This window comes from Chiloscyllium plagiosum, unplaced genomic scaffold, assembly GCF_037043375.1.
Source record: "Chiloscyllium plagiosum isolate Xiang-an unplaced genomic scaffold, Cpla_swu_hap1 HiC_scaffold_42, whole genome shotgun sequence".
NCBI lineage: Eukaryota > Metazoa > Chordata > Chondrichthyes > Orectolobiformes > Hemiscylliidae > Chiloscyllium > Chiloscyllium plagiosum.
In genome coordinates this window covers 48,472,270-48,495,307 of record NW_028270180.1, presented here as the reverse complement: position 1 = coordinate 48,495,307, position 23,038 = coordinate 48,472,270, and positions in this window count along the sequence as shown.

The window sequence follows — 23,038 nt, the reverse complement described above, 5'->3', positions numbered from 1 at the left end:
GTGACTGGGTTCTTCCACTTTCCCTGAATCCATCACATCTGGTGAGGTGTTACAGTGGCTCACTGTTAAGCACAGCTATCTCACAGCGTCAGGGACCCAGGTTCAATTCTCGCCTCGGGTGGCTGTCTGTGTGGAGTTTGCATGTTCTCTCCATGTCTGCGTGGGTTTCCTCCACAGCCACGCGACATTGCCCATTAGTCAGGGTAAATATCAGGTAAGGGAATGGGTCTGGATGGGCTACACTTCGAAGGGCCGGTGTGGACATGTTGGATCTGAAGACCTGTTCCCATAGTGTAGGGAATCTAATCTAACATGTCGAATTCCACTACAGTATATGACCACCTTCTCGCTCTTCCGAGAACACCCTTTCCCCCCCAAAAAGAAAACACTTGTGGACAGGCCCTTCGTCCTGTATGACTGATCTGCTGAACTTCTGCCCCTGTCCTCCTGAGGTTAAATCTTCCATAAATATTGCAGCATACTAAATACTTGCTCTCTTGCCACACAAGATAGCAAACAGAAACATTAGCTATGGGAAATTCGGTTTCTCAGGAATGGGGCATGGGTGTGTTTGGTAGGATGACCTTAGTAAGGTCAGTGGTGACTCGCTGGTCTGTTTACTCAATGCAGATTTGGACAGTCAAAGTAAATAGGAGCATCATGGTGGTGTTCGTGCCTTAATGAGTTTTACGCAAAAAAACAAGGACCTGGAAATTCAGATGCACGTTTCTATGAAAGGATAGTCACATTCAGGCTGAGCAGTGAAGAAAGTTCAGTTCTTCATGACTTGGGGCACTGAGTATAGAAGTTGCTGTTACACAGACTTTGTTGCATCCGCACCTGAAGCGTTATGCTCAGTTTCGTTCACCTCGCAATTGGAAGTATGCCATTAATCGGGAAAAAGCGCAGACGAAATCTACAAGGATTTTGCCAAAACTCAAAGTTCTAAATTATTAAGAAAGGTTATACAAGCTACAATTATTTTCTATGTGTGTTCTTATAACTTGTCCACCTGAATGACTAACTATACCATATCAACTGATTCCTCATTGCCTGTGACTGCAAGAAACATCTTCAAACTATTACACAAAAAAGGATGTCAGTAATCATATTGATGAAATTTATTACCATCCTCAACAATTTTGCTTTTATTTTCTACATATCCAGTATAACATTCTTTGTAATAGACTTAACAGATTCAATTTGCGAATGAATAGAGAACTGTCCTGCAGTTCGCCACTCTCCTCCTTCACTCGGCAAATTGCTTTCATAAGCTTTCAGATATCCGGAATGACGTCCTGCTTTTGCGGATTGTGCAGGAAAATAGCACTGTGATACCCATTGCAATCAATATTTAGTTACTGCGTCCTCCAAAACATCTAATCAGACTTATTAATGATCAATCAAGCTGTGTTTTCAAATACTACATCGTTACTGACATGGGTGATATTAGTCTTTAGTTACTGAAAACCCCGGACTCTTGATATTTTTAAAATCTTCCACACGAACACAGACACAAAGTAATGGTTTCGTTTCCTGTATTTTATCTATTCTCCACGCATTGCATGTTCCATATTTGACTTTGCATTCAATATCCTTTCAAATAATAATAGAGGCTTTTCGTCAGTCTTTATGTTTCTCCTGAGTTTGCGTTATGTTCTCTTTTTGATCTTTTTGTCACTTACTTGGTCCTACTTTGATGGGTCCTAAGTGTTTTGAATCCACAATATCTGGCATTTTTGAGCCACTTCCTTACATCTAATGCAATATTCACCTTCTTTTGTTAACAATCACTGAGTAAAATATCCAGTTTTTGTTTGCAGGAATGTATGTATATTGTACACCTTAAAATGTTTCTAAGAACAACATACACTGCCTCGCTTTCCTTAACTCTCACAATGTACTTTTCTAATTCACTGAAGCTAACTTGATCCTTAGATATTAATGGTTTGGTTAAGTCAGGATTATAACTGTAATTTTAAGAAAAACCTGGTTTATATTCAGAAGTTATTTGAAATGCAAAGTCACTATTGCGAATATCTCCCTCACCACAAGACATTCAATAAGCTATTCTGATCGCACAACATCAAATCCAAAATAGTCTGATCTCTCGTCATTTGCTTAACACACGGTAAAAGTAAACCAATCTCATACACGTGCATGAAGTCCATTTTTTCCAGCATTCACTTGGATTAGTACAGTTTAGTTGCAGCCTGGATTTTTCCATTATTACTGCAGCACCCACAAACTTGTATATAGATTTTCATGTTTGCAAACATGTCGAACTTTTGCATTGCAATATTGACTTTCATGCATGATTTCCGTTAATGTTTGTTTCTCCTTGCTGTTTGAACAGAACTATCATTATGCAAACAGAGTACAATGATTATTCAACAATGCCGTGTATTCCCATAGATAGCCAACTATTCTTTCAACAGGAATGGATACCTTACAGCAGGCTGGTTAAGTGCTGCTGCCGCTGTACAGGGTTATCGTGAGATCACATCTGGAGTAGTGTGTAAACATCACGTGACCACACAGAAGAAAGGACATTGTTCCACTGGAAGCAAGTTAGAAATGGCAACTGATTCCTGTAATTAAGGTGTTAATAATTGAATCCATGGAATCACTACAGAGTGGAAACGGGGATGACGATGGGAATCATTGACTTCTTGTGAATGATGAGACTGTGGCTGTTACCAGAACAGTGGGTAATAGACAATAGGTGCAGGAGTAGGCCATTCTGCACTTCGAGTCACCACCACCATTCATTGTCATCATGGCTGATCATTCTCGATCAGTATCATGTTCGTGCCTTATCCCCATAACCCTTGATTCCACTATCCTTAAGAGCTCCATCCAACTCTTTCTTGAAAGTTCCAGAGACTTGGCCTCCACAGCCTTCAGGGACAGAGCATTCCACACACCCACCACTCTCTGGGTGAAGACGTTTCTCCTCAACTCTGCTCTAAATGGTCTACCCATTATTTTTAAACTGGGTCCTCTGATTCGGGACTCACCCATCAGCGGAGACATGCTTCCTGCCTCCAAAGTGTCCAATCCTTTAATAATCTAATACGTCTCAATCAGATCCCCTCTCAGCCTTCCAAACTCAAGAGTATACAAGCCCAGTAGCACCAATCTTTCAATGTTAGATGACCCGCCATTCCGGGAATTGACTTCGTGAACCTACGCTGCACTCCCGCAATAGCCAGAATGCCTTTCCTCAAACTTGGAGATCACAACAGCACACAATATTCCAAGTGATGTCTCACCAGGACCCTGTACAGCTGCAGAACAACCTCTTTGCTTCTATACTCAATTCCTCATATTCAGCAACATGATTCAGAGGCAGCACGGTGGCCTCACCGCGCCAAGAACTGAGGTTCGATTCCAGCCCCGGCGACTGTCTGTGTGGAGTTTGCACAGGGGGTGGTACCAGGGGACTGGAGAGTGTCGAATATTGTGCCCCTGTTCAAAAAAGGGAATAGGGATAACCCCGGGAATTACAGGCAGTTAGTCTTACTTCTGTGGTAGGCAAAGTAACGGAAAGGGTACTGAGGGAGAGGCTTTATGAGTATCTGGAAAGAGACTGCTTGATTAGGGACAGCCAGCACGGATTTGTGAAGGGTCGGTCTTGCCTTACAAATCTTATTGAATTCTTTGAGGAGGTGACCAAGCATGTGGATGAGGGTAGATCAGTGGATGTAGTTTACATGGATTTTAGTAAGGCATTTGACAAGGTTCCCCATGGTAGGCTTATGCGGAAAGTTAGGAGGCATGGGATAGAGGGAGATTTGGCCAATTGAATAGAAAACTGGCTAACCGGTCGAAGTCAGAGAGTGGTGGTAGATGGCAAATATTCAGCATGGAGCCCAGTTACAAGTGGAGTTCCGCAGGGATCAGTTCTGGGTCCTCTGCTGTTTGTAATTTTTATTAATGACTTGGATGAGGGAGTCGAAGGGTGGGTCAGTAAATTTGCAGATGATATGAAGATTGGTAGTGTTGTGGATAGTGAGTAGGGCTCTTGTCGGCTGAAAAGGGACTTAGATATGATGCAGAGCTGGGCTGAAGAGTGGCAGATGGAGTTCAAGCCTGCCAAGTGTGAGGTTGTCCATTTTGGAAAGACAAATAAAAATGTGGGATACAGGGTTAACGGTAAGGTTCTTAGTAAGGTGGAAGAACAGAGGGATCTTGGGGTCTATGTTAATAGATCTTTGAAAGTTGCCACTCATGTGGATAGAGCTTGTAAGAAGGCCTATGGTGTATTAGCGTTCATTAGCAGAGGGATTGAATTCAAGAGTCGTGAAGTGATGTTGCAGCTGTACAGGACTTTGGTTAAGCCACATTTGGAGTACTGTGTGCAGTTCTGGTCCCCTCACTTTAGGAAAGATGTGGAAGCTTTGGAGAGGGTGCAGAGAAGATTTACCAGGATGTTGTCTGGAATGGAGAATAGGTCGTACGAGGATAAGTTGAGAGTGCTCGGCCTTTTCTCGTTGGAACGGCGAAGGACGAGGGGTGACTTGATAGAGGTTTATAAGATGATCAGAGGAATAGATAGAGTAGACAGTCAGAAACTTTTTTCCCCGGATACAACAGAGTGTTACAAGGGGACATAAATTTAAGATGAAGGGTGGAAGGCATAGGGGAGATGTCAGGGGTGGGTTCTTTACCCAGAGAGTGGTGGGGGCATGGAATGCGCTGCCTGTGGGAGTGGTGGAGTGAGAATCATTGGTGATCTTTAAGTGGTAATTGGATAGGTACATGGTTGGGTGCTTAAACTTGGACAAATGTCCGGCACAACATCGTGGGCTGAAGGGCCTGTTCTGTTCTGTATTGTTCTGTGTTCTATGTTCAATCTCCGGGGGCCTGCGTGGGTTACCTGAGGGTGCTACGGTTTCATACCACAATCCAATAATGTGCAGATCAGGCGCATTGGTCATGTTAAATTGCCCATAGTGTTAGCTGTGTCAGTCGGAGAAAAATTGAACTGGGTGAGTTACTCTGTGGAGCGTTGTTGCGTGGTTGTTGGGCCGAAGGACCTGTTTTAACACTTCCCGCTGGGGTGAGCTGTATGTCGGTGTGCCAAAGCAACATAACTCTGTGAACAGTTACTTGTTCAATCAGGTTACCCTCGCACACTGAACCAGTATTAAGTACAGCTTGGGAAGCTGTTCGTGGAAAACTCTACAGCACTCCCCACTTTCTCTCACACACACACACACGCACAGAAACACACACATACACACACACATGTAGTCATTGGTATCTGGCTTCAGCAAGGTTTTCAAGACGGATACTATATTAGAATGGTTAGCAAAGTTAGATCACATGGAAGACAGTTAGAACTAGTTAAGTGGATGTAAAATTGATTCGAAGATAGGAGACAGAATCTGTTGATGTTGCAATCCTTTTCGAATTGGAGACCTGTGAGCAGTAGTGTGCCACAACGTGCGATGCTTACCTACTGTCGTTTCCCATTCATTTAAATGATTATGTTGTGACATTGGAGGCATTTTTAGTAAGATTGAAGTTGACAGCAATTTTGCTAGTGTAGCGGAAGGCAAGGAAATTTACTTCAGAGTACAATGAGACTTTTATCAATGGGATCAATGGGCCAAGGAGTGGTGATGAATTTTAATTTAAATAAATGTGAGGTGCTTAATTTTGATACGGCAAATCAGGGCTGGACTTAGATACATAATGGTAAAGTCCTGGGGAGACATACCAAACAAAAGGACATTGGAGTTGAAGTTCGCAGTTACTTTAAATTGGATTCGTAGACTGACAGGGACGTGGAGAAAGCGTTTGGTTCACGTATATATTTGAGCAGAAGAGTTTGAAAAACATATTGCGAATGTACAGGTCAGCGTTTATGCCACTTTTGGAAAACAGCCCTCAATTCAGGTCTCCGTGATTTTGTCATGATGCACTGAAATTTGAAAGGGAACGGGAACGTTTTGCAAAGATGTTACCAGTATTGGAGAGTTTGAGTTGTAGTAAGAGATGAATAAGCTGGAGCTATTTCCCCTGGATCAGTGTAATCACTGAAGTTTACAAAATCATGAGGGGCATGCATAAGCGTAATGGGGAAGATCTTTCATTGGACTGGTGGATTCCAAAATGAAAAGACATACGTTTCAGAGGAGGGGAGAATAATTTAAAAGCGTCCTAACTGGCAGAGCGTCGTGCGTGTATGGAATGATCTGCCAGAGGATATGGTGGAAGCCCAAAACTAGAACATTCAAACTGCTTCTGAGTGGCGTTGTGAATAGTAAAGTTCTTGTGGGATTTCGGCCAAATCCTAGCAAATGAAAATAGATTATTGTAAAATATCTGGTCAGCATGGACTTTTTGCAACAAAAGTGGGCGGCACGGTGGCACAGTGGTTAGCACTGCTGCCTCACAGCGCCAGAGACCCGGCTTTAATTCCCGCCTCAGGCGACTGACTGTGTGGAGTTTGCACGTTCTCCCCGTGTCTGCGTGGGTTTCCTCCGGGTGCTCCGGTTTCCTCCCCCAGTCCAAAGATGTGCAGGGGCAGGTGAATTGGCCATGCTAAATTGCCCGTAGTGTTAGGTAAGGATTACATGTAGGGGTATGGGTGGGTTGCGCTTTGGCGGGGCGGTGTGGACTTGTTGGGCTGAATGGCCTGTTTCCACACTGTAAGTAATCTAAAAACAAAGTCTGTTTCCGAGCTGCATAAAACAATGCCACTATGAAACTCCATGTTTTCAGAGTTAACCATCTCTCTGCCTCTGTCCATTTTTTGTTCATGTCTCAGACCCATATATTGTACCGAAGGTCCACATGCTCCATCCTGAGATAAATTATCACATCCCAACATTTATTTGTTTCTGAGCTTCACAATGCCATTATGAAGCCAAAAGCCAAGCCACGCAAAGATGCAGATATAGAAATATTCACAGTAATGATGGGAATAGATCGTCAATTCAATGTGAACATGTAATACATCACGAAGAAAGAAGTGAAGTGGGAATAACTGACGAAATTAGACATTGGAACGCCAGGAGCACAGAACTGAGAATCTTGAGCTGAAATGGTTACTTACGTGAAATTCCAATTCTGCTTGACAGAAACAACCCAGACACCATAAACTGAAACAGTCCAGCAAGTAGAGCTTTGCAGACTACGCTCGTGTATTGCTCAGTAAACTAGGCTAGCTGCCCAGGATGGGGAGCATTACAAATCATTAACACTATACTGGTGTTTTACTTGCAGTAGGTAACTTCCGGTCATGGGGAAATTTGCATCCCGTCCTGAGAATAACAGTAAGTAGGTATTTCACAAAGTAATGTCTCTCTATCTCCATTCCAACAGAATAAAGCAAGATATTTTGTATTTGTGCGTTTATTACACGTTATCATAATTGCTTGAGAGAGAACAAACATGAAAGAAACCTGTTTAAGTATGAACAACTGGCAGGTGTTTGTGCAATCCACGGAGAGAAACTGAGGGACGTTTAAATGACAGCCATGATTACGGGCTTGAGGACATTAAGCTAAAATCATTGCTAGACACAATAACATTATAGATGAGTGTGCACAGGAATGATGGATGTGGATAGGAATTTGGAATGAGTTCAGATACGTGCCATGGAATTTTGACTCAGATTTGCTTCTGCACATTTGAAGTTAGGAGTGTAAGCAGTACATTATTGTATCATAGAATCTCTGCAAGTGAGGAACTAAACCCTTTGGCCCAACAAGTCCACATAGACACACTGAAGAGAAACTCACCGAAACCCCTTCTCCATTGCTTTACATTTATCCCTGGCTAATGCACCGATCCAGAGCATCGCTGAACATTATGGGCAATTTAGCATGGACAAATCACCTAACCTGCACATCTTTGGATTGTGGGAGCAAACCGACGCAGACATAGGAGAATCTATAAATTCCCCACAGAAAATCGCCCAAGGTGGCAATCGAACGTGGCTCCCTGGCGCTGTGTGGTAGCAATATTAACCTTTGAACCACAGTGCGCCCTAATTAGCATCATTAGGAATGTATTTCATAACTGAAGTTTCATATAGCAGATGCAACGAGAAAGTGAACAATTTTCTGGAGGTTTTTGAAATTAAAATTAGGAATGGTCATAGTATGGTGTCAGAAAAACTCTCAAGGCTGAAGTGATCATCCGGTTGTAACTCGTCGGTTTCAGCTGCAGGCATTAAGCAGGGACGGAATGGTGTCTCAGGAAGGAAATTGAGTTTGTAAGGAGAACATAAGACGCTGGCGTCATTGTTTCACATATTTAGAGAAAGATGACAGTGATGTAATGAAATGTCGTTTGCAACTGAAACTGTATCGTTCAACAAAGGGACGCACGATGGTCCATGTCAGAAGTAAAGTGGGAGAGTGAATGAACAAGTTTTCTGATGTTTGTGTTAATCTGTAGAGTGTGTATTTCGATTCAGAATCTCAGCAGGAACAATGGAAGTGCAAAGTAAATGACAAGAACAGCTATAAAGTCATACATGGTTTACAAAAATAATAACTGAACAATGGGACTTACCAGGCACACCGACGATAGCCAGGATAGGATAATAAAAATATTGAATTATGTAAAGTGAATATAGGATCCGCATTGTTAACGGCAATTGATCATAATATGTAGAAAGCTTCCCAACAAAATCGGACAAACGCCTGTCTGTTACTGAAAAATTACAGTCTATTGTTCTCGGATTATGATCCATTCTTGAAATGTTCCAGTCAAATGCTTTCAGATTCCAGTGAATTCTTGGAACGTTCCTGTCTGCAGTTCTTAGATTTTGATCTCTCTGCCATTCCCTCTGTAGTTGCTTATCCCTTTAACTGCTGCCTGTAATGCTCGCACTCATGCTGTGGGATGACACATTCAATGGAGAGTATTTCTCAAGAAAAGATGCAGTCCCCAGTGGGTGATTAGAATGCATGGAAATGGAGATTAATCACAGTTCCTGAATAAACAGATTCAGTTAACACCTTCCTTATATCACTTTTCACAAAACAATAAATGGGAACATTTATTTTGGCTGGATGAAATGTGTGAGGTTTGCAGACGAATGGATTGGAAAACTTTCAAATTTCTTAATCTTTCTTCATTGTATGTACGAGTTGCGCCAAAATCTGCAAGGTTAGAGGTGTTCCATCCTGTTTATACAAGAAGACGGGGACAAAATAACAGACTAGCTGTATAAATTAACTGATGGGGAAATTTCTGGAGATCATATACCAGGATACTCAATGACTTTACGTGAAGGTGCTTCTACTTTTATGTGCCCTGTTACCAAAACCTTCTATCACTTTGAGAAATCATTCAGAACATTGAGGCTGCTGCTGAGGAAAAGGAGGATGCAATTTTGTCCCCGTGTACCAGTTGCAGGCAGACAGGATGAGGCCATTAACCCACTCTAGACTATTACAATTTAAAGAGGTGAAAAGATGGAATGCCGTCACATTATGCAAAGGGAATCATAGTAAACCTGCATAAAATTTATTGCACAGGTGCTGATCAGATGGCATCTGGACAATGTTGTGTTTTTTGTTTGTGCTTCTGTAACTATGAGAGGCACCTGCATCAGATATCGTTGAACAGCTACTCATAATCCACGATTTGCTGCATCATTTAATGTTTTTGGATCTTCTGCAGCTGGACGGAAAGAGGTTATTCAACGTCTCCAGCCTATTTCAGAGAGACAGGAGGAGACTATCCAGCATCTTGTGCGATTACAGAGTGACAACATATGACCATTCTGCCTCTTTAGCCTGTTAATGGGGAACAGGAAGACGTTAGTCAGCTTCTTCAATCTGTTGTCGAAGAGAAAGAGACCGTTAAGCCTGCTGTCTGTTTCAGAGGAACAGGAAAAGACAATTCAGCCTCTCGAGTCTGTTACATGAGAAGAGAATTAGGACAGTTAGCATATCGACCGTGTTGCGTTGGATTAGGACCAACCCATTCAGAATCTCGAGTCGATCACAAAAGAACCGGAATTGATTATTCAGCCTCTCGAGCCTTTTATGGAGGGACAAGAAGAGGTACACGTGCACTCTTGACCACGTTATTCTGCAACAATTCATTCTAAAATAGTTATGGAAGAACGTCAGACCTGCTGCAAAAGTGAAAGTTTTGTGTTGAATTAAGGCCAAATTTGAACGTATTAGGCCAGCACTTTCCAAAGCTGATCGGGAGATGCTGTTCGCTCACAAAGGATTAGTTGGAAAGTGACAATTTTGGCAGCAGTGGCGAGCCATAATGATCGATGTTATGTTCATTGGTATTTATCACATATAAATTATTTCGATTTGAATACAAGAGGAATAAATAATAGACAGCAACAGCGTTGGAGTACAGTCTATACTGACGAAGGAAACTCAGAACATCGTGACTTTGAACAGATGGGTTGATAGGCTGATGTGGGGCTGATAGGAGCAATTTTAAATAAATGTGAAGTTAAACATTTCATTTCAGCAGATAACGGCAAGATGCACAGGCCGTGTCTTGGGGAGTATTGGCAATCACAGACGTTTCCATAGAAATCACACACTCAGAAAATAGGCATTTAGCCATCGACGCTGCACCAAACCTCTGAAAAAACAACCCTTTTTTGTAACACTACCGATATGAGGGGACATCGGAGTGTCTGTTTCTCCTTGCAACGGGATCTCTTCCTTCGGGAACTTATACTTTGTTCAATTCACTGACGTCCGGACATTCACAAATATCGTTGGTTGTCGAATATTCTGGAGAATGACGCTTATGCAATGTTATACCGTCGCGTTCGAAATCTCTTGCAAAATTCGACTCGCCTGGCATTTTGGACACAGAAAGAATAAGATGAAGACAATACCTTGATCGTTTGATGTAAGATCCTCTTTTGCAATCATACACATATCATTCCTTATTCAGTGACCTTACCAATTTCCTTTTCAGTTTTGTATAACACTCTCAAATGTCAAGTACTCTTGGCAGTTGATCCTATATCGATGCATCCCTAATGTCATTCTTGGATATTTATTCCAAGCAAAATATGCACTGAGTTCATCAAATTCTTTTGTCAATATAACACATCATCAAGTAGATGTCTTTCACTGATCAATTAAATGCATTCATCCCTGCTGCATTGTCACTTTTATTCCTCATTTTGACCGTCACAAAACAGTCTCACATCGACACACTCATAGAATAAGAACGGATGGGCAATGTTTCACGAAGCTTTATCACCTTCCCTGGGTATACCTTCTCCCATCAGCAGACAGACCTGCCAGTACTTGTAGAACCATGGTACATATTTAGGAAAGACGTTGTCCTGGATTATTCAACATTGAGTCCAACAAGTCCACACCGACCCGCCGAAGCGTAACCCACCCATACCCCTACATTTACCCCTTACCTAACACTACGGGCAATTTAGCATGGCCAATTCACCTGACCTGCACATCTTTGGACTGGGGGAGGAAACCGGAGCACCCGGAGGAAACCCACGCAGACACGGGGAGAACGTGCAAACTCCACACAGTCAGTCGCCTGAGGCGGGAATTGAACCCGGGTCTCTGGCGCTGCGAGGCAGCAGTGCTAACCACTGTGCCACCGTGCCGCCCATAGTTGAGAGAAGAACCGTAAAGGTGATCTGTATGGAGTTCAGTAAGTTGTTCAACGAGATTCTTCGTCGTAGAAAATAGAACATAGAATATAGTACAGAGACGATTACAGCGAGACCAGGTCCTCCAGCCCTTGATGTTTCACCAAGCTGTGCATATAATCCAAAGCATAACTATTCTACGATACTCCACTTTTCAATGACCATTTGAATGCTCTTAAATTTATCGAGTGTATTTCTGTTACAGGCAGGGGGTTCCACGCCCCTTATAGTCTCCATGTAAAGAAACTACCTCTGACATCTATCCTATATCTATCAGCCCTCAATTTAAAGCTATGTTCCCTCGCACTAGCCATCTGCAATCGAAGAAAAAGGTCCGCAGTGTCCACCAGATCTAACCTTCTGCTGTTCTTGTACTTCTCAAATAAGTCACCTCTCAACCTTTTTCTAACTAACGAAACAACCTCAAGACCTTCAGCCTTTCCTCACAAGACCTTATCACCAGACTTGTTACACTGTTTAGCAAGGTTCGATCTCATGGAACACACGGAGAACTAGACATTTCGATAAAGAACTGGTTCGAAGGTAGAAGACAGAGGGTGGTGCTGGAGGGTTGCTTTTCAGACTGGAGGCCTGTAAACAATGATGTGCCAAAACGATCGGTGATGGATTCCTTACCTTTCATCATTTATCTAAGATTTGAATGTGAAAATATAAGTTGTCGTTTTAAGTATGCAGATGACATCAAACTTGGACTTATAGGTGGACAGCAAAGAAAGTTACAATGTGATGTTGTTCAGACGGCCCAATGGGCGAGGAGTTGCAGAAGTAGTTTAATTTCGATAAATTTGAGGTGTTACGTTTTGCAAAGGCAACTCAAAGCGCGACTTATGCACTTAATGGTAAGGACCTGGCGTGTATTGTTAAACAGGGACATCAGAGAGCAGGTTCATACTTTCTTGAAGGTAGCCTCGCAGGCACACAGGATATTGAAAAAGACGTTGTTTTATCGGTCAGAACATTGGATATAGTAGTTGACTGGTCATGCTGTGACTTTATTGACATTATGTAGGCCATTTTTGGAATACAAATTGCAATTGTGGTCTCCTTCCCATTGAAAGGATATTGTTAGTCTTGAAAAGTTTCCGAAAAGATTTAAAAGGATGTTGCCATGGTTGTAGGATTTCAGCAGTAGTGAGAGGTTGAGCTATTTTCTCTGAAGAACGTAAAGCAAGAAGCTGACCTTATAGACGATTATAATTCATGAGGGGCATGGAAAGGATAAATATGTAATGTATTTTCCATAGGATAGGGTAATGCAGAACTAGAGTGCATTGATTAAAGGAGATAGTGGATAGATACAAAGGGGACGTAAGGGTCAATCTTTTCACAGAGAGAGTAATGCATGCCTGGAAGCAGAGGACAGGAAAATTGGTGGAGACTGGTACAATTACAAGATTTAAATGGGATATGGATGGGTATATGAATAGCAAGGTTTTAGAGTGGTAGGTGTCAAGGTAACGGGACTAGACGAATTTAGGATATTTGGTCAGCATGGACCAGTTGTATCTTAGGGTCTGTTTCCGTGATGTACATCTCTATGAGTCTATAATATATCAATTCTGTATTCCTTTAATTAAAAGCTAAGTATTCATTAAAATGCATTTAGCGTCAAAAAAGGGCAAAATTACTGGTAACGTTAGGCAATTTCCTGAAATTTCCTTTTTGAAAGACATGTAAAATGGTCTTAATTCAAAATAATTGAAACAACTGCAAACACAAAAGGACTGTGTACAGAAAAGTTGAGCTGAAGCGTTGAAATACCTATCCAAACATTTCAGTTGATATAATCATCATTCCACCAATGGCTGGATAAATGGATGACTGCTTTGTTTTACTTCCGAAATAGCCGGCAGTTTGCAAATATATATCTCATCACACACATCGTCTCTTGCTCATAATTGCATTCTCAGTTTAATTCGTTGTATCACAATGATGTACGCAATCTATCTCACAGTCTAATTCTCATACACCGTCTCAATCACACATAGTTTCAGTCATACACAAAATCTCAGTCAAACATATGGTCTGACTAATCGTCATGTGCACAAACAATCTCTCTCTGACGAGAAGTTTCACTCTCACTCACTGCCTTACTCACACATAATCACACGCACGGTCTCCTCACAAACAGTTCCACTCTCAATCTCACTCTTACACAATCTCACTCAGTCTTGTCACACACAATCTCAAATTCGTAAATCCCATTCTCATAAAATCTCGCTCAGTCTCGCTCACACATTGTCTTACTCTGAATCTCACTCACACAGTTTCACTTAAACGAACTCTCGGTCTGAATCACACACAAACTCTTCGACTCACTCTGACTCACTCACGTACGTGGATTCACTTATAGTCTCACTCTTACTCAATCTCACTCACTCTCACACCATCTGACTCACACTCACATAATCTCTGTCACAAACAATCGCACTCACTCACAATCTCATTAACACAGATGCTTTGGCTCACACAGTGTCATTCACACAAAATCTCACTCAGTCTCTCTCTGACTTCACACAGTCTCACTCATACTCACACAGTCCGCCTCACGAGCGAACGCCCCCCCCCCCCCCCCCCCCCACACACACACACACACACATACACACACACACAAGAATTCAATATTGTATATTGTAAAGATTGAATATCAATTGAAAAGCAGTTAAGGTCAAAACACGTGCAATATCATGACAAAAACGAAGACTTCCCTTATTTATTGTAATTGCTCTTTGATGAAGGCGTGTCGACGGGTCAATATCCAGATGAATTTAATCTCCTGCAAAAATCTTTTAAAAATGAAGGTAGAAATGATGTATTGAAGAATTTAACGGCAACGCCAGACACTCGGTTGAAGTAGTCGTCCTCACTGCAACAATTGCATAAATGGCTGTGTTCATAGTATCCCCACAGTGAGTGTGCAATCCATTCAACTCATCGTGTCTATACCGAAACTACAAAGTAGATCCCAGTCAAACACACTTCCGTGTTCCCCATGGTTAACTCACCTTCCTGCACACTATGTTCAATTTTAACGTAAACAATCGACCTAAAGTGTGCATCTTTGGAATGTGAGAGGAAATCACATCAAGCGACAGAGATGGGGAGAGTGAGCAAACTCCACACATACAGTCACGCGAGTCTGGAATTTGGTGGCCAAATGCTAACAACAGAGGCAACATGCTGCCCTGGCTTGTTATCAAAAAGCCACTGAATAAACCAGGCAAATCAGTTGGTATTGTTCAACGAGATTTATGCATAAAAGTTTCTGCTTTTCTTCCAACCAATTTAGATATGCATGGAAGATTCGTGGTAACTCGCCAGCCTTCAATCAAAAGTAGCTGATTCGTAAGATGTTTCAAAAACAAGCACTGCGCTCAGAAGTCCAACGTCATTGTTATCCAAGTTGCCCAGTTTCAAGTTAATCTTCTTCAAATTCTTCAGTACTTTGTGGTAGAAAGCTGTCGAGATCATTTATTCATGCATTGCAATGCTTTTAGTTCTGAGCAGTGCTGTTAGAACCAACGTAGCTGCTTGAAACACTACGCTTATTACAGGTTAGGTTTGCATACAACTGCCTGCAACAGTTGTAGACTCGCCAAATTTGTGGGCATTTAAGTAATAATTGGGTAGGCATAAGGACGAGAATGGAAAAGTGTATTTCAGATGGGCTTTGGATTGATTTCAGCAGCGGCGCAAATCGAGGGCCAAAAGACCTGGACTGCACTATTCCATTCTCGTCCATATGCTTATCCAATGACTACTTCAATGACCGCAAAGTTGTCGAGTCTAAAATGTTATATGTTCTGTGTTCTATGCAAAAGTGGGTATCTTCTCTTGGTGAATGCGGGTATTTTCATCCTAGATTATCTGTACTCATACCGGTCTCTCAGAATGCGGTTACAATTCACAAACGTGTTCATTCCATAATATAAGTTGGCTTCATGCGGAAACATCAACACTGAGAAAGCAGAGTGAAAGCGAATTAGTAGTCACATATATTTTCATAAAATGGATTGTACACAGGACCAAATCCTTCCGGGAAATAGAAATATCAACAGCTGGGAGAAACTGAACTTATCCATTGCAATTAGTCAAAACGTATTGCCATGCACAATAAAAGATCTTAGATCTACAGCTTAAGACACAAATAATAATTGTAAGTAGTTATTTTTAGAACCGTTTCCGCATGATTATTACTGGTCAAGACAAGAATTCATTTCATAGCCTGAGATTCCTGATGATACATGCTTATTTCGTGGCAGATTTCACAAATGAGTACATTTGTTAGGTCCTTTCAGAGGACAGCGAGGAGTCAATCAAGCATCAGCAAGGTAAACATGACAGATTTCTCTTCCTAAAGAACAATACAAAATCTCTATTTGGTTCATGAATGATCCAGCAGCTACATGAACACTTCTGATGATACTAGCATCAAACACAAAAAGATGCAGTGTGATAATTGTGAAAACATTAATAAATGTAATCTTCTACTTTATCATTGGGTCTGAAACTTGAGACTGATACCTCTGGGGGCACCATACACAAACAGTAGTCCATGATTCAGTATATGAAAATGCTCTGATGTTTATGACAGATGGACAAAAAATGCCAGCTTTCTCAGTGACACTTGCATCGAGTGGATAGTATTTTCTTTTCTTTGAAATCTGCTGCAGAGGTATGCTGCAGAGTTATTGGGAACTTTAAATTTAATAGGACGTCCTGTTTAACACAGTGACGATTGAACGTTTTACACTATAGCAGTCTCCAGGCATTTGCCGTTATTTTATTATTTTTGTTTCATTCGGGGAATATATGAGCTGTTTATTAGCTTTACGTTCCTCAATGGCGAATATTGCTGAGTACAATAGAGTAAGTTCAATTATAACAAGTTAGATATCCGAAGCGCTTTGGTGAAATTAGAAGAAAATATCATTTGTTGATTCAGCATAGCGCTTGTGGTCAGCTGAGTAAAGATCTGATACCTCCTTGCAGAATAATTAGACCATTAAATGCTGCGGATTAATTTGTGCCTTTATAACATCAATACTTATCACCTCATCCGCAGTATAGAGTAATGGAGTTCTATGTCTAACTATGAACATTTTAAAGACAAATGCAAGTAAAATGCCTGCTGACCTAATTCTAAACATGGCTAGCTCATTGAAACAAAATGCCAAAATGATGGTGAAAGCACTCCTAGAGACGAACTAAAAAGGCTTCAGCAATGTGGAAAATAGACAGTGAATATGACGTGATGGCAATAAATAATATAGATTAAAAATCCTCTTGCATTTTCGCTAATGCTGATAGAAGTAGACAAGCAGGAGGCTGGAAGAACACAGCCAGTCAGGTAGCATCAGACGATGGGGAAGTCAATGTTTTGGTATAAAACTTCTGCAGGAATTCCTGAATAAGTATTATACCCGAAACATTGAGTTAACAACACCCTGATGTCGTCCTGTTAGTTTGATCTTCCAGACTTTTGATTGTCTACTTTGTATTCCACAATGTGCAGGGCTTCTTTCTCTTTCTGAGACTGACTCGGGAAAACAGCCAGGTACTTCCTGAAATAGTTTTGTTTGATTTTCTTTCCTCTAAGCCAACTTGGAGGGAACACATTTCCGTATTCTGGTAGTTGTACCTAGGGCGTGTTGTATTCCAGCAGCCATTTGAGCAAATGTGCCTATGAGATTTCTGTATGTTGTAATATAATATTGATAGCTTACCACTGTTGGATGAAACCGCAGAGATGGTGTATTCATTGATTTTAATGACACTGGAAAAATTACTTTGCTTTAGAATATCTTTTATGTCAATTCTTGCATATTAGATAGTTCTCCCTTCCCAGTTTTATCTCTTAATTCATACAGCATGTTGTCCCACTGTTCTCAAAGTTGAATGCATTGTATAGCTTCGTCGCGAGAATAGGAAGTGATATACGATTCCTTGGTAGTTATCTTATGAAACCTTTTACTTGTGGTTCCTTTCACTACCATGAAGATCACTTCCGAAAATTGCACTTACTTTCGTGTTCACTGTCAATCGAACATCAGCAGTTCACCACGAAGTATATCCATAAATTACCAAGCTAGTTTCTGTCATCACAAATCATAATGGTTATTTCACTGGAACATTCAACCTGTTCAGATTTAAATTAGTCAGCGAACATCTTTGAGATTTCAGTTTACAATCAGTGTTCAAACATGCTTAGATGAATATTTATCTGCCCAGTTCTCCTCACTACACACACAAATCTTGAATCAAATGCACTCTTTGAAGTTAAATCACACATTTATGACATTGTGAGTGACTGCGAATATGACAGTGTATTGTTCAGATCAGAACGTATCCAGGACAGCACCACTGACAGAAATGAAGAGACACACAGCAACAGCAAGATACGAAGAGACATACAATCAAAGAAACTAAATATAAAATCTTCACGTCACTCCAGTGCTTAATTTATGCTTAATACAGAAGCAGTGACGACAATAACGAGGAGAATTTATAAAATGGGAGAGGGCACTTTAACAGAGAAATCAGCAATCCAAAATACCCAAACAAGACCTAATAACCTTTAATGAAAGCCTTGTGAAATAAATTGCTGAAGGTTCCCTGGAAAAATCCTGGACATGTTCTCTAAAAAGGAATTTTGACATGACTTTTTATAATCGGCCAGGATACAGCGGCATCGAACAGAAAACACTAATCAACAGTTACAACGTCACGTGCAGAAGAATAATAAAGCATGCAGTGAAGAGGTCTGTATGCAGGAAGCTGCATTACTTTATCGCAACACCTAGATCAAGACCAAGCAAACATTCTCGCAAGAGCTTATTTAGAGACAGTGAAATTCAAGCTGCTCCAGATTAAAACTGAACACGAACGTTTGGCATGCAGACATTTTAAAAATATTTAATATTACACGTAAAATATTTTCTTTATTAATATGATGATCTTTAAAAATACACAAATCACATCTTTTGCACAATTTTGAAATATGTGTAAAATATCTGAGCAAAAAAAGGCAAAACTACATTCCTCCAAAAACAATGTCAGTTTTCAATTCATGAGCGAATTTTTGTTTCTCTGGAAACATGCTTCAGTACTCAGCGCAAGTTTAAAATTTTGGTGGAAATGGCAGCTATCTTACCTTCGTTCTCAAAAGAAGTTGATTTTGGATAAAATTGGCACCTGCTGAAGAAAATTGCTCGCAGTGGCCAATTTGAGTCATAGAAATGCAGAGCATGGAACACAACTCTTCGGTCCAAATTATTCAAAGCAACACGATATCTGAACCTAATCGAGTCCCATTGGTCAGCACTTGACGCATATCACCCTGAAACCTCATGTTCTTGTGTCTAACCAAATGCCTACTAAATGCTGTATTTGAACCAGCGTCCAGCACTTCCTCTGGCAGTTCATGTCTGGCAGCACCACGTTCTGCATGGAAAGGGTGCGCCTTATGCCCATTTTATATCTTTCAACGTTCACCCTTTAGTTCTGGACTACTCCACTCCAGGGAAAAGGCCATGTCTATTTATCTTATCCATGCCCTACATGACTTTAAAACCTCCATAACGTCACCCTTCAGCCTCCGATGCTGCAGTGAAAACATCCCTAGCCTTTCCTGAATCTCTCCGCAGCTCAAATCCTCCAACCCTGGCAACATCCTAATAAAAATATCTTTCAAGCCTTTCAAGTTTCACAGCATTCCTTCGAAAGGAAGATCAGAATTGCACTCAATATACTAAAAGTTGCCTAACAAATGCCCTGTGCAGCCACGCTATAACCTCACAATGCCTTTACACAATGTCATTTGTGCGACCAATAATGGAACACATCCCAAACGCCGACTTCACTATCCCATGTTCACCTGGCCACCGTTCCGAGCATCGAGGTACTGAACACCCCATTGATAGGCTATGATCGGCTGGGCACATTATTTGCATGAATGACACTAGAATCCACAAACAGATGCACTCCAACAACTCTGAAATGGCAGGCGAATCCTAGGTGGCAGATGTTTTTAAAAGATATCCACAAGGCATCGCTGCCGAAGTGCGGTAATACAACAGACACTAGCCCAAGACCTTGGAAAAGAAGGAGTATCAACGAAAGTCGCTGGCACTGTGCAAATGACTGTTGGGACAAAAGGGAAGCCAGGAGAGCACACTACAAGGAGTGCGCTGACACACCAAAGCCAAATCTAAACCTTCCTCATGGACAACTTCTTTAACTCAACTATAAGAGAGTCTGTAGAAGCCACATAAATCGGTCCATCCAACAATGGACTCACCCTAAGAGTGTCAGATAGTCATCCTGGTCTGTGTGCAACCAGCAGAGAAATTATGAGATCGGAAGATTGAATTCTTTCTCAATTATTACAGTGTTAATTTAAGAATTCGAATAGTTCCCTCTCTATTTCAGTGTCATCATATGTGGTCTTATTACAGAGCTATGAAATGTCTACTATTGCAATATTCTTACACGCATTGCACGGAACTTGCATCAGTCATAATCTGATGTGAAACGTTTTCTTCGCAATACGATTATTATCCCTCAGTCTGGAATTTCCTCTTCTTACTGCCCATTCTGCCTCATGTTCGACGCCAACATTTTGTTTAATCTCTGACCACATCTCCCTAATGGCAATTAGCTGCAACTCATTTGCCTATCTGTGTCAAAAATGCATATAGTTTATCCTGATACACTTGTGCATTCAAATAGATAAACTGCTATTTACTTTTAATAAAAATGTCATGTCACAAAGTTATTTGCTGACATGCTTATTCAATTAAAATCTGCCCTTTCGTGTTCTGTTCTGATTGTTAAAAGCCTATGGTTCGAAAACTTCAAAATTTCTCTTTAAGTTTCGAAATTGCCGATCACCTGAGCCCTGTCCCTCCTCACCTATGTCAGTTTAAAGCACTCTGTATATTCCTGGTCACAAGACTGACCGATACACTGGAACGAGCCCATCGACTATGTTTCACCATGCAATGTGATCACGGCTGAACCAAAAATCCTATATAATTCTTTCCAAAGATTCGCTATCCTCTCAGTGGAGTAACTCTTCTTTACCTCCTTCGAGATTGAGTGAGCCCTTGCGGGGATTTTAAGTCCTCTGATTACAGATTCTCGCACAAGAGAAACCAAATGAAATAGCGAAGATGAAGATTGAGGGCAAGTCGATGGATGATATCCAAATGGACTTTATTGAAGCATTTGACAAGGTTACTTGTGATAGGTTGGCTCACAAGATGAAATCATAATACATGGAATCCATTGGTCTGTTGGACACAAAATTGTTTGGCATATGGAGGGTTGTACTTCTAAATGGCCGTCTGCAACTAATGGTGTTCAGCAAGGACCAGTGTTTCGTCTTTGGTTTGTCATTGAGCTTTGTGATGTAGATGGTCTGATTCGAACTTTTTCAGACAAAATATTAATTCGTTGAATCCTGGCTAGTAAGCAAGAATATCAAAGCGTGTAGCAAGATATCGAGCAAATAGAAAGTTGGACAGAGAGTAGAAAATCGAATTACATCTGGACAAATGTGAGGTGATAAGCTTTGGGAGTTTCTATATAAGAGGAACGTATAATGTCGATGGCAGGACCCTTAGGGCATTAATCTTCAGAGGGAATCTTGGTTGCAAATCGACAGCTCCATGAACATATTTGCAAACGGTGAGAAATATGGAATATGGCATGCTTTCTTTCATCTTTGGCAGCAATGAGTGCAGAAAATATAAAGGCCTGTTGCAGCTGTATAAAAGTTACTTTCAACCACGTTTGGACTATGGAGTGCAGTAGCGAATCTGTTGAATGGATGTGGAGGATTTGGTTATGGTGCAAGAGAGGTTTACCCAGCTATTGCCTGTTTCACAGTGCACAAGGAAAAGGAGAGTTTAGACAGATTTGGATTGTTTCTGCAACAGTGTTGAAGGCTGAGGGGCGACGTAGCGCAGATACATCAAATTAGAAAAAAAATGACGGCATTGTGGAAAGGTGCAAAACATTTTCCAATGTAGAACTAATAAATACTTGGCATATCATTTTAAGGTGTGCGAGAGAAATTTTTATCGAGATGTGCGAGCTACTTTTTTAAATGTAGAGGGTGGTAAATGCCGAGCCAGGTGGTAGAAGCAGAATACTAGCAACGTTTATAAGTGCAATATGGACATATACATGACCAGGCAGAGAATAGAGCGACATGGACCATGGGCACTTAAATAGAATGAGTTTAGAATAGCATCATGGTCAGCACCGTCCTGATGGGTCATTGAGCCTACTGCTAACCTGCAATGTTTTCTCTTCTAACTCCCTACCATTTAACCGGGGAAAAACCCTCAGAACCTGAAATGTTTCAATAAATTTATGTCTCATTCTTCTGAACTCCAAAGACTTCAAGCTCAATCTCGTCAAACTCATTTTGTTGTAACATTATTCCCTTCCCAATACAAACCTAGTGAACATTTTCTGACGTGTCCAATAAAGGAAAATCATTTCTCAGCGAACTCGGACTGTTTTTAAAATTCTGTGTGGTCCGACTGTGGTATCTTGCATACATCTACCAGGATTTCCCGACATTTACACTCTATGCCCTATGTAATAAATGTCAGCATTTGATTTGCCTTCAATACTACCTGCTGAACCTGTAATCTATCTTTTACAGATTGTTATCCAAGTACTGCCAACACGCTTTTTGCAGACAGTTTGAAACCAAACGATGTTAACCTGTCAGTAAGTCATAAATGTGCTGGAATGTATTATAAATAAAATGGCAAAAAAATAACAGGCCCCTCAGAAGCAATAGGATGCACATGATTTATAAAAAGATTTTTTGTGATGACACTGTTGATTTAAGTTTTTTGGTGTGACAGTAAATGGAAGAATATGTATGGATGGGGGAGTGGAGTGGCAGTCGGGGATATTGTTTCGTTAAATTTCTGGAAGCCTTATAAATGTTTCAAAAAGGGATACAACGTAAATAGTGAAAGAAGGGAGCCTCACGGAAATCAGTGGTACCACCTATGCGAGGGAGAGCTGGAGATAAATGACATCTTCGGCAATTATTCTGCTGCAGTATTTATAGTGAAGAAAAACGCGGAAGCTCGGGAATGTGGGGAAATGAACAATGATGCTTTCATGAGAGTTTACGTTGGGGAACAGGAGGTGATAAACGACTTAAAATATACCAAGGTAGTTACATCCTCGGAGGCTAGGAAAGAAATTTCGGGGCTTCAGCTGAAATACTTGCATAATCAGCAGCTACAGTGTGTTTCTGACCGAATGAAGGGCTGCTAATGTTGTTCCATTTCTTGTGAGCTGCAATGAAACGCCAGACAAACAACCGAACAACGACAACATTGA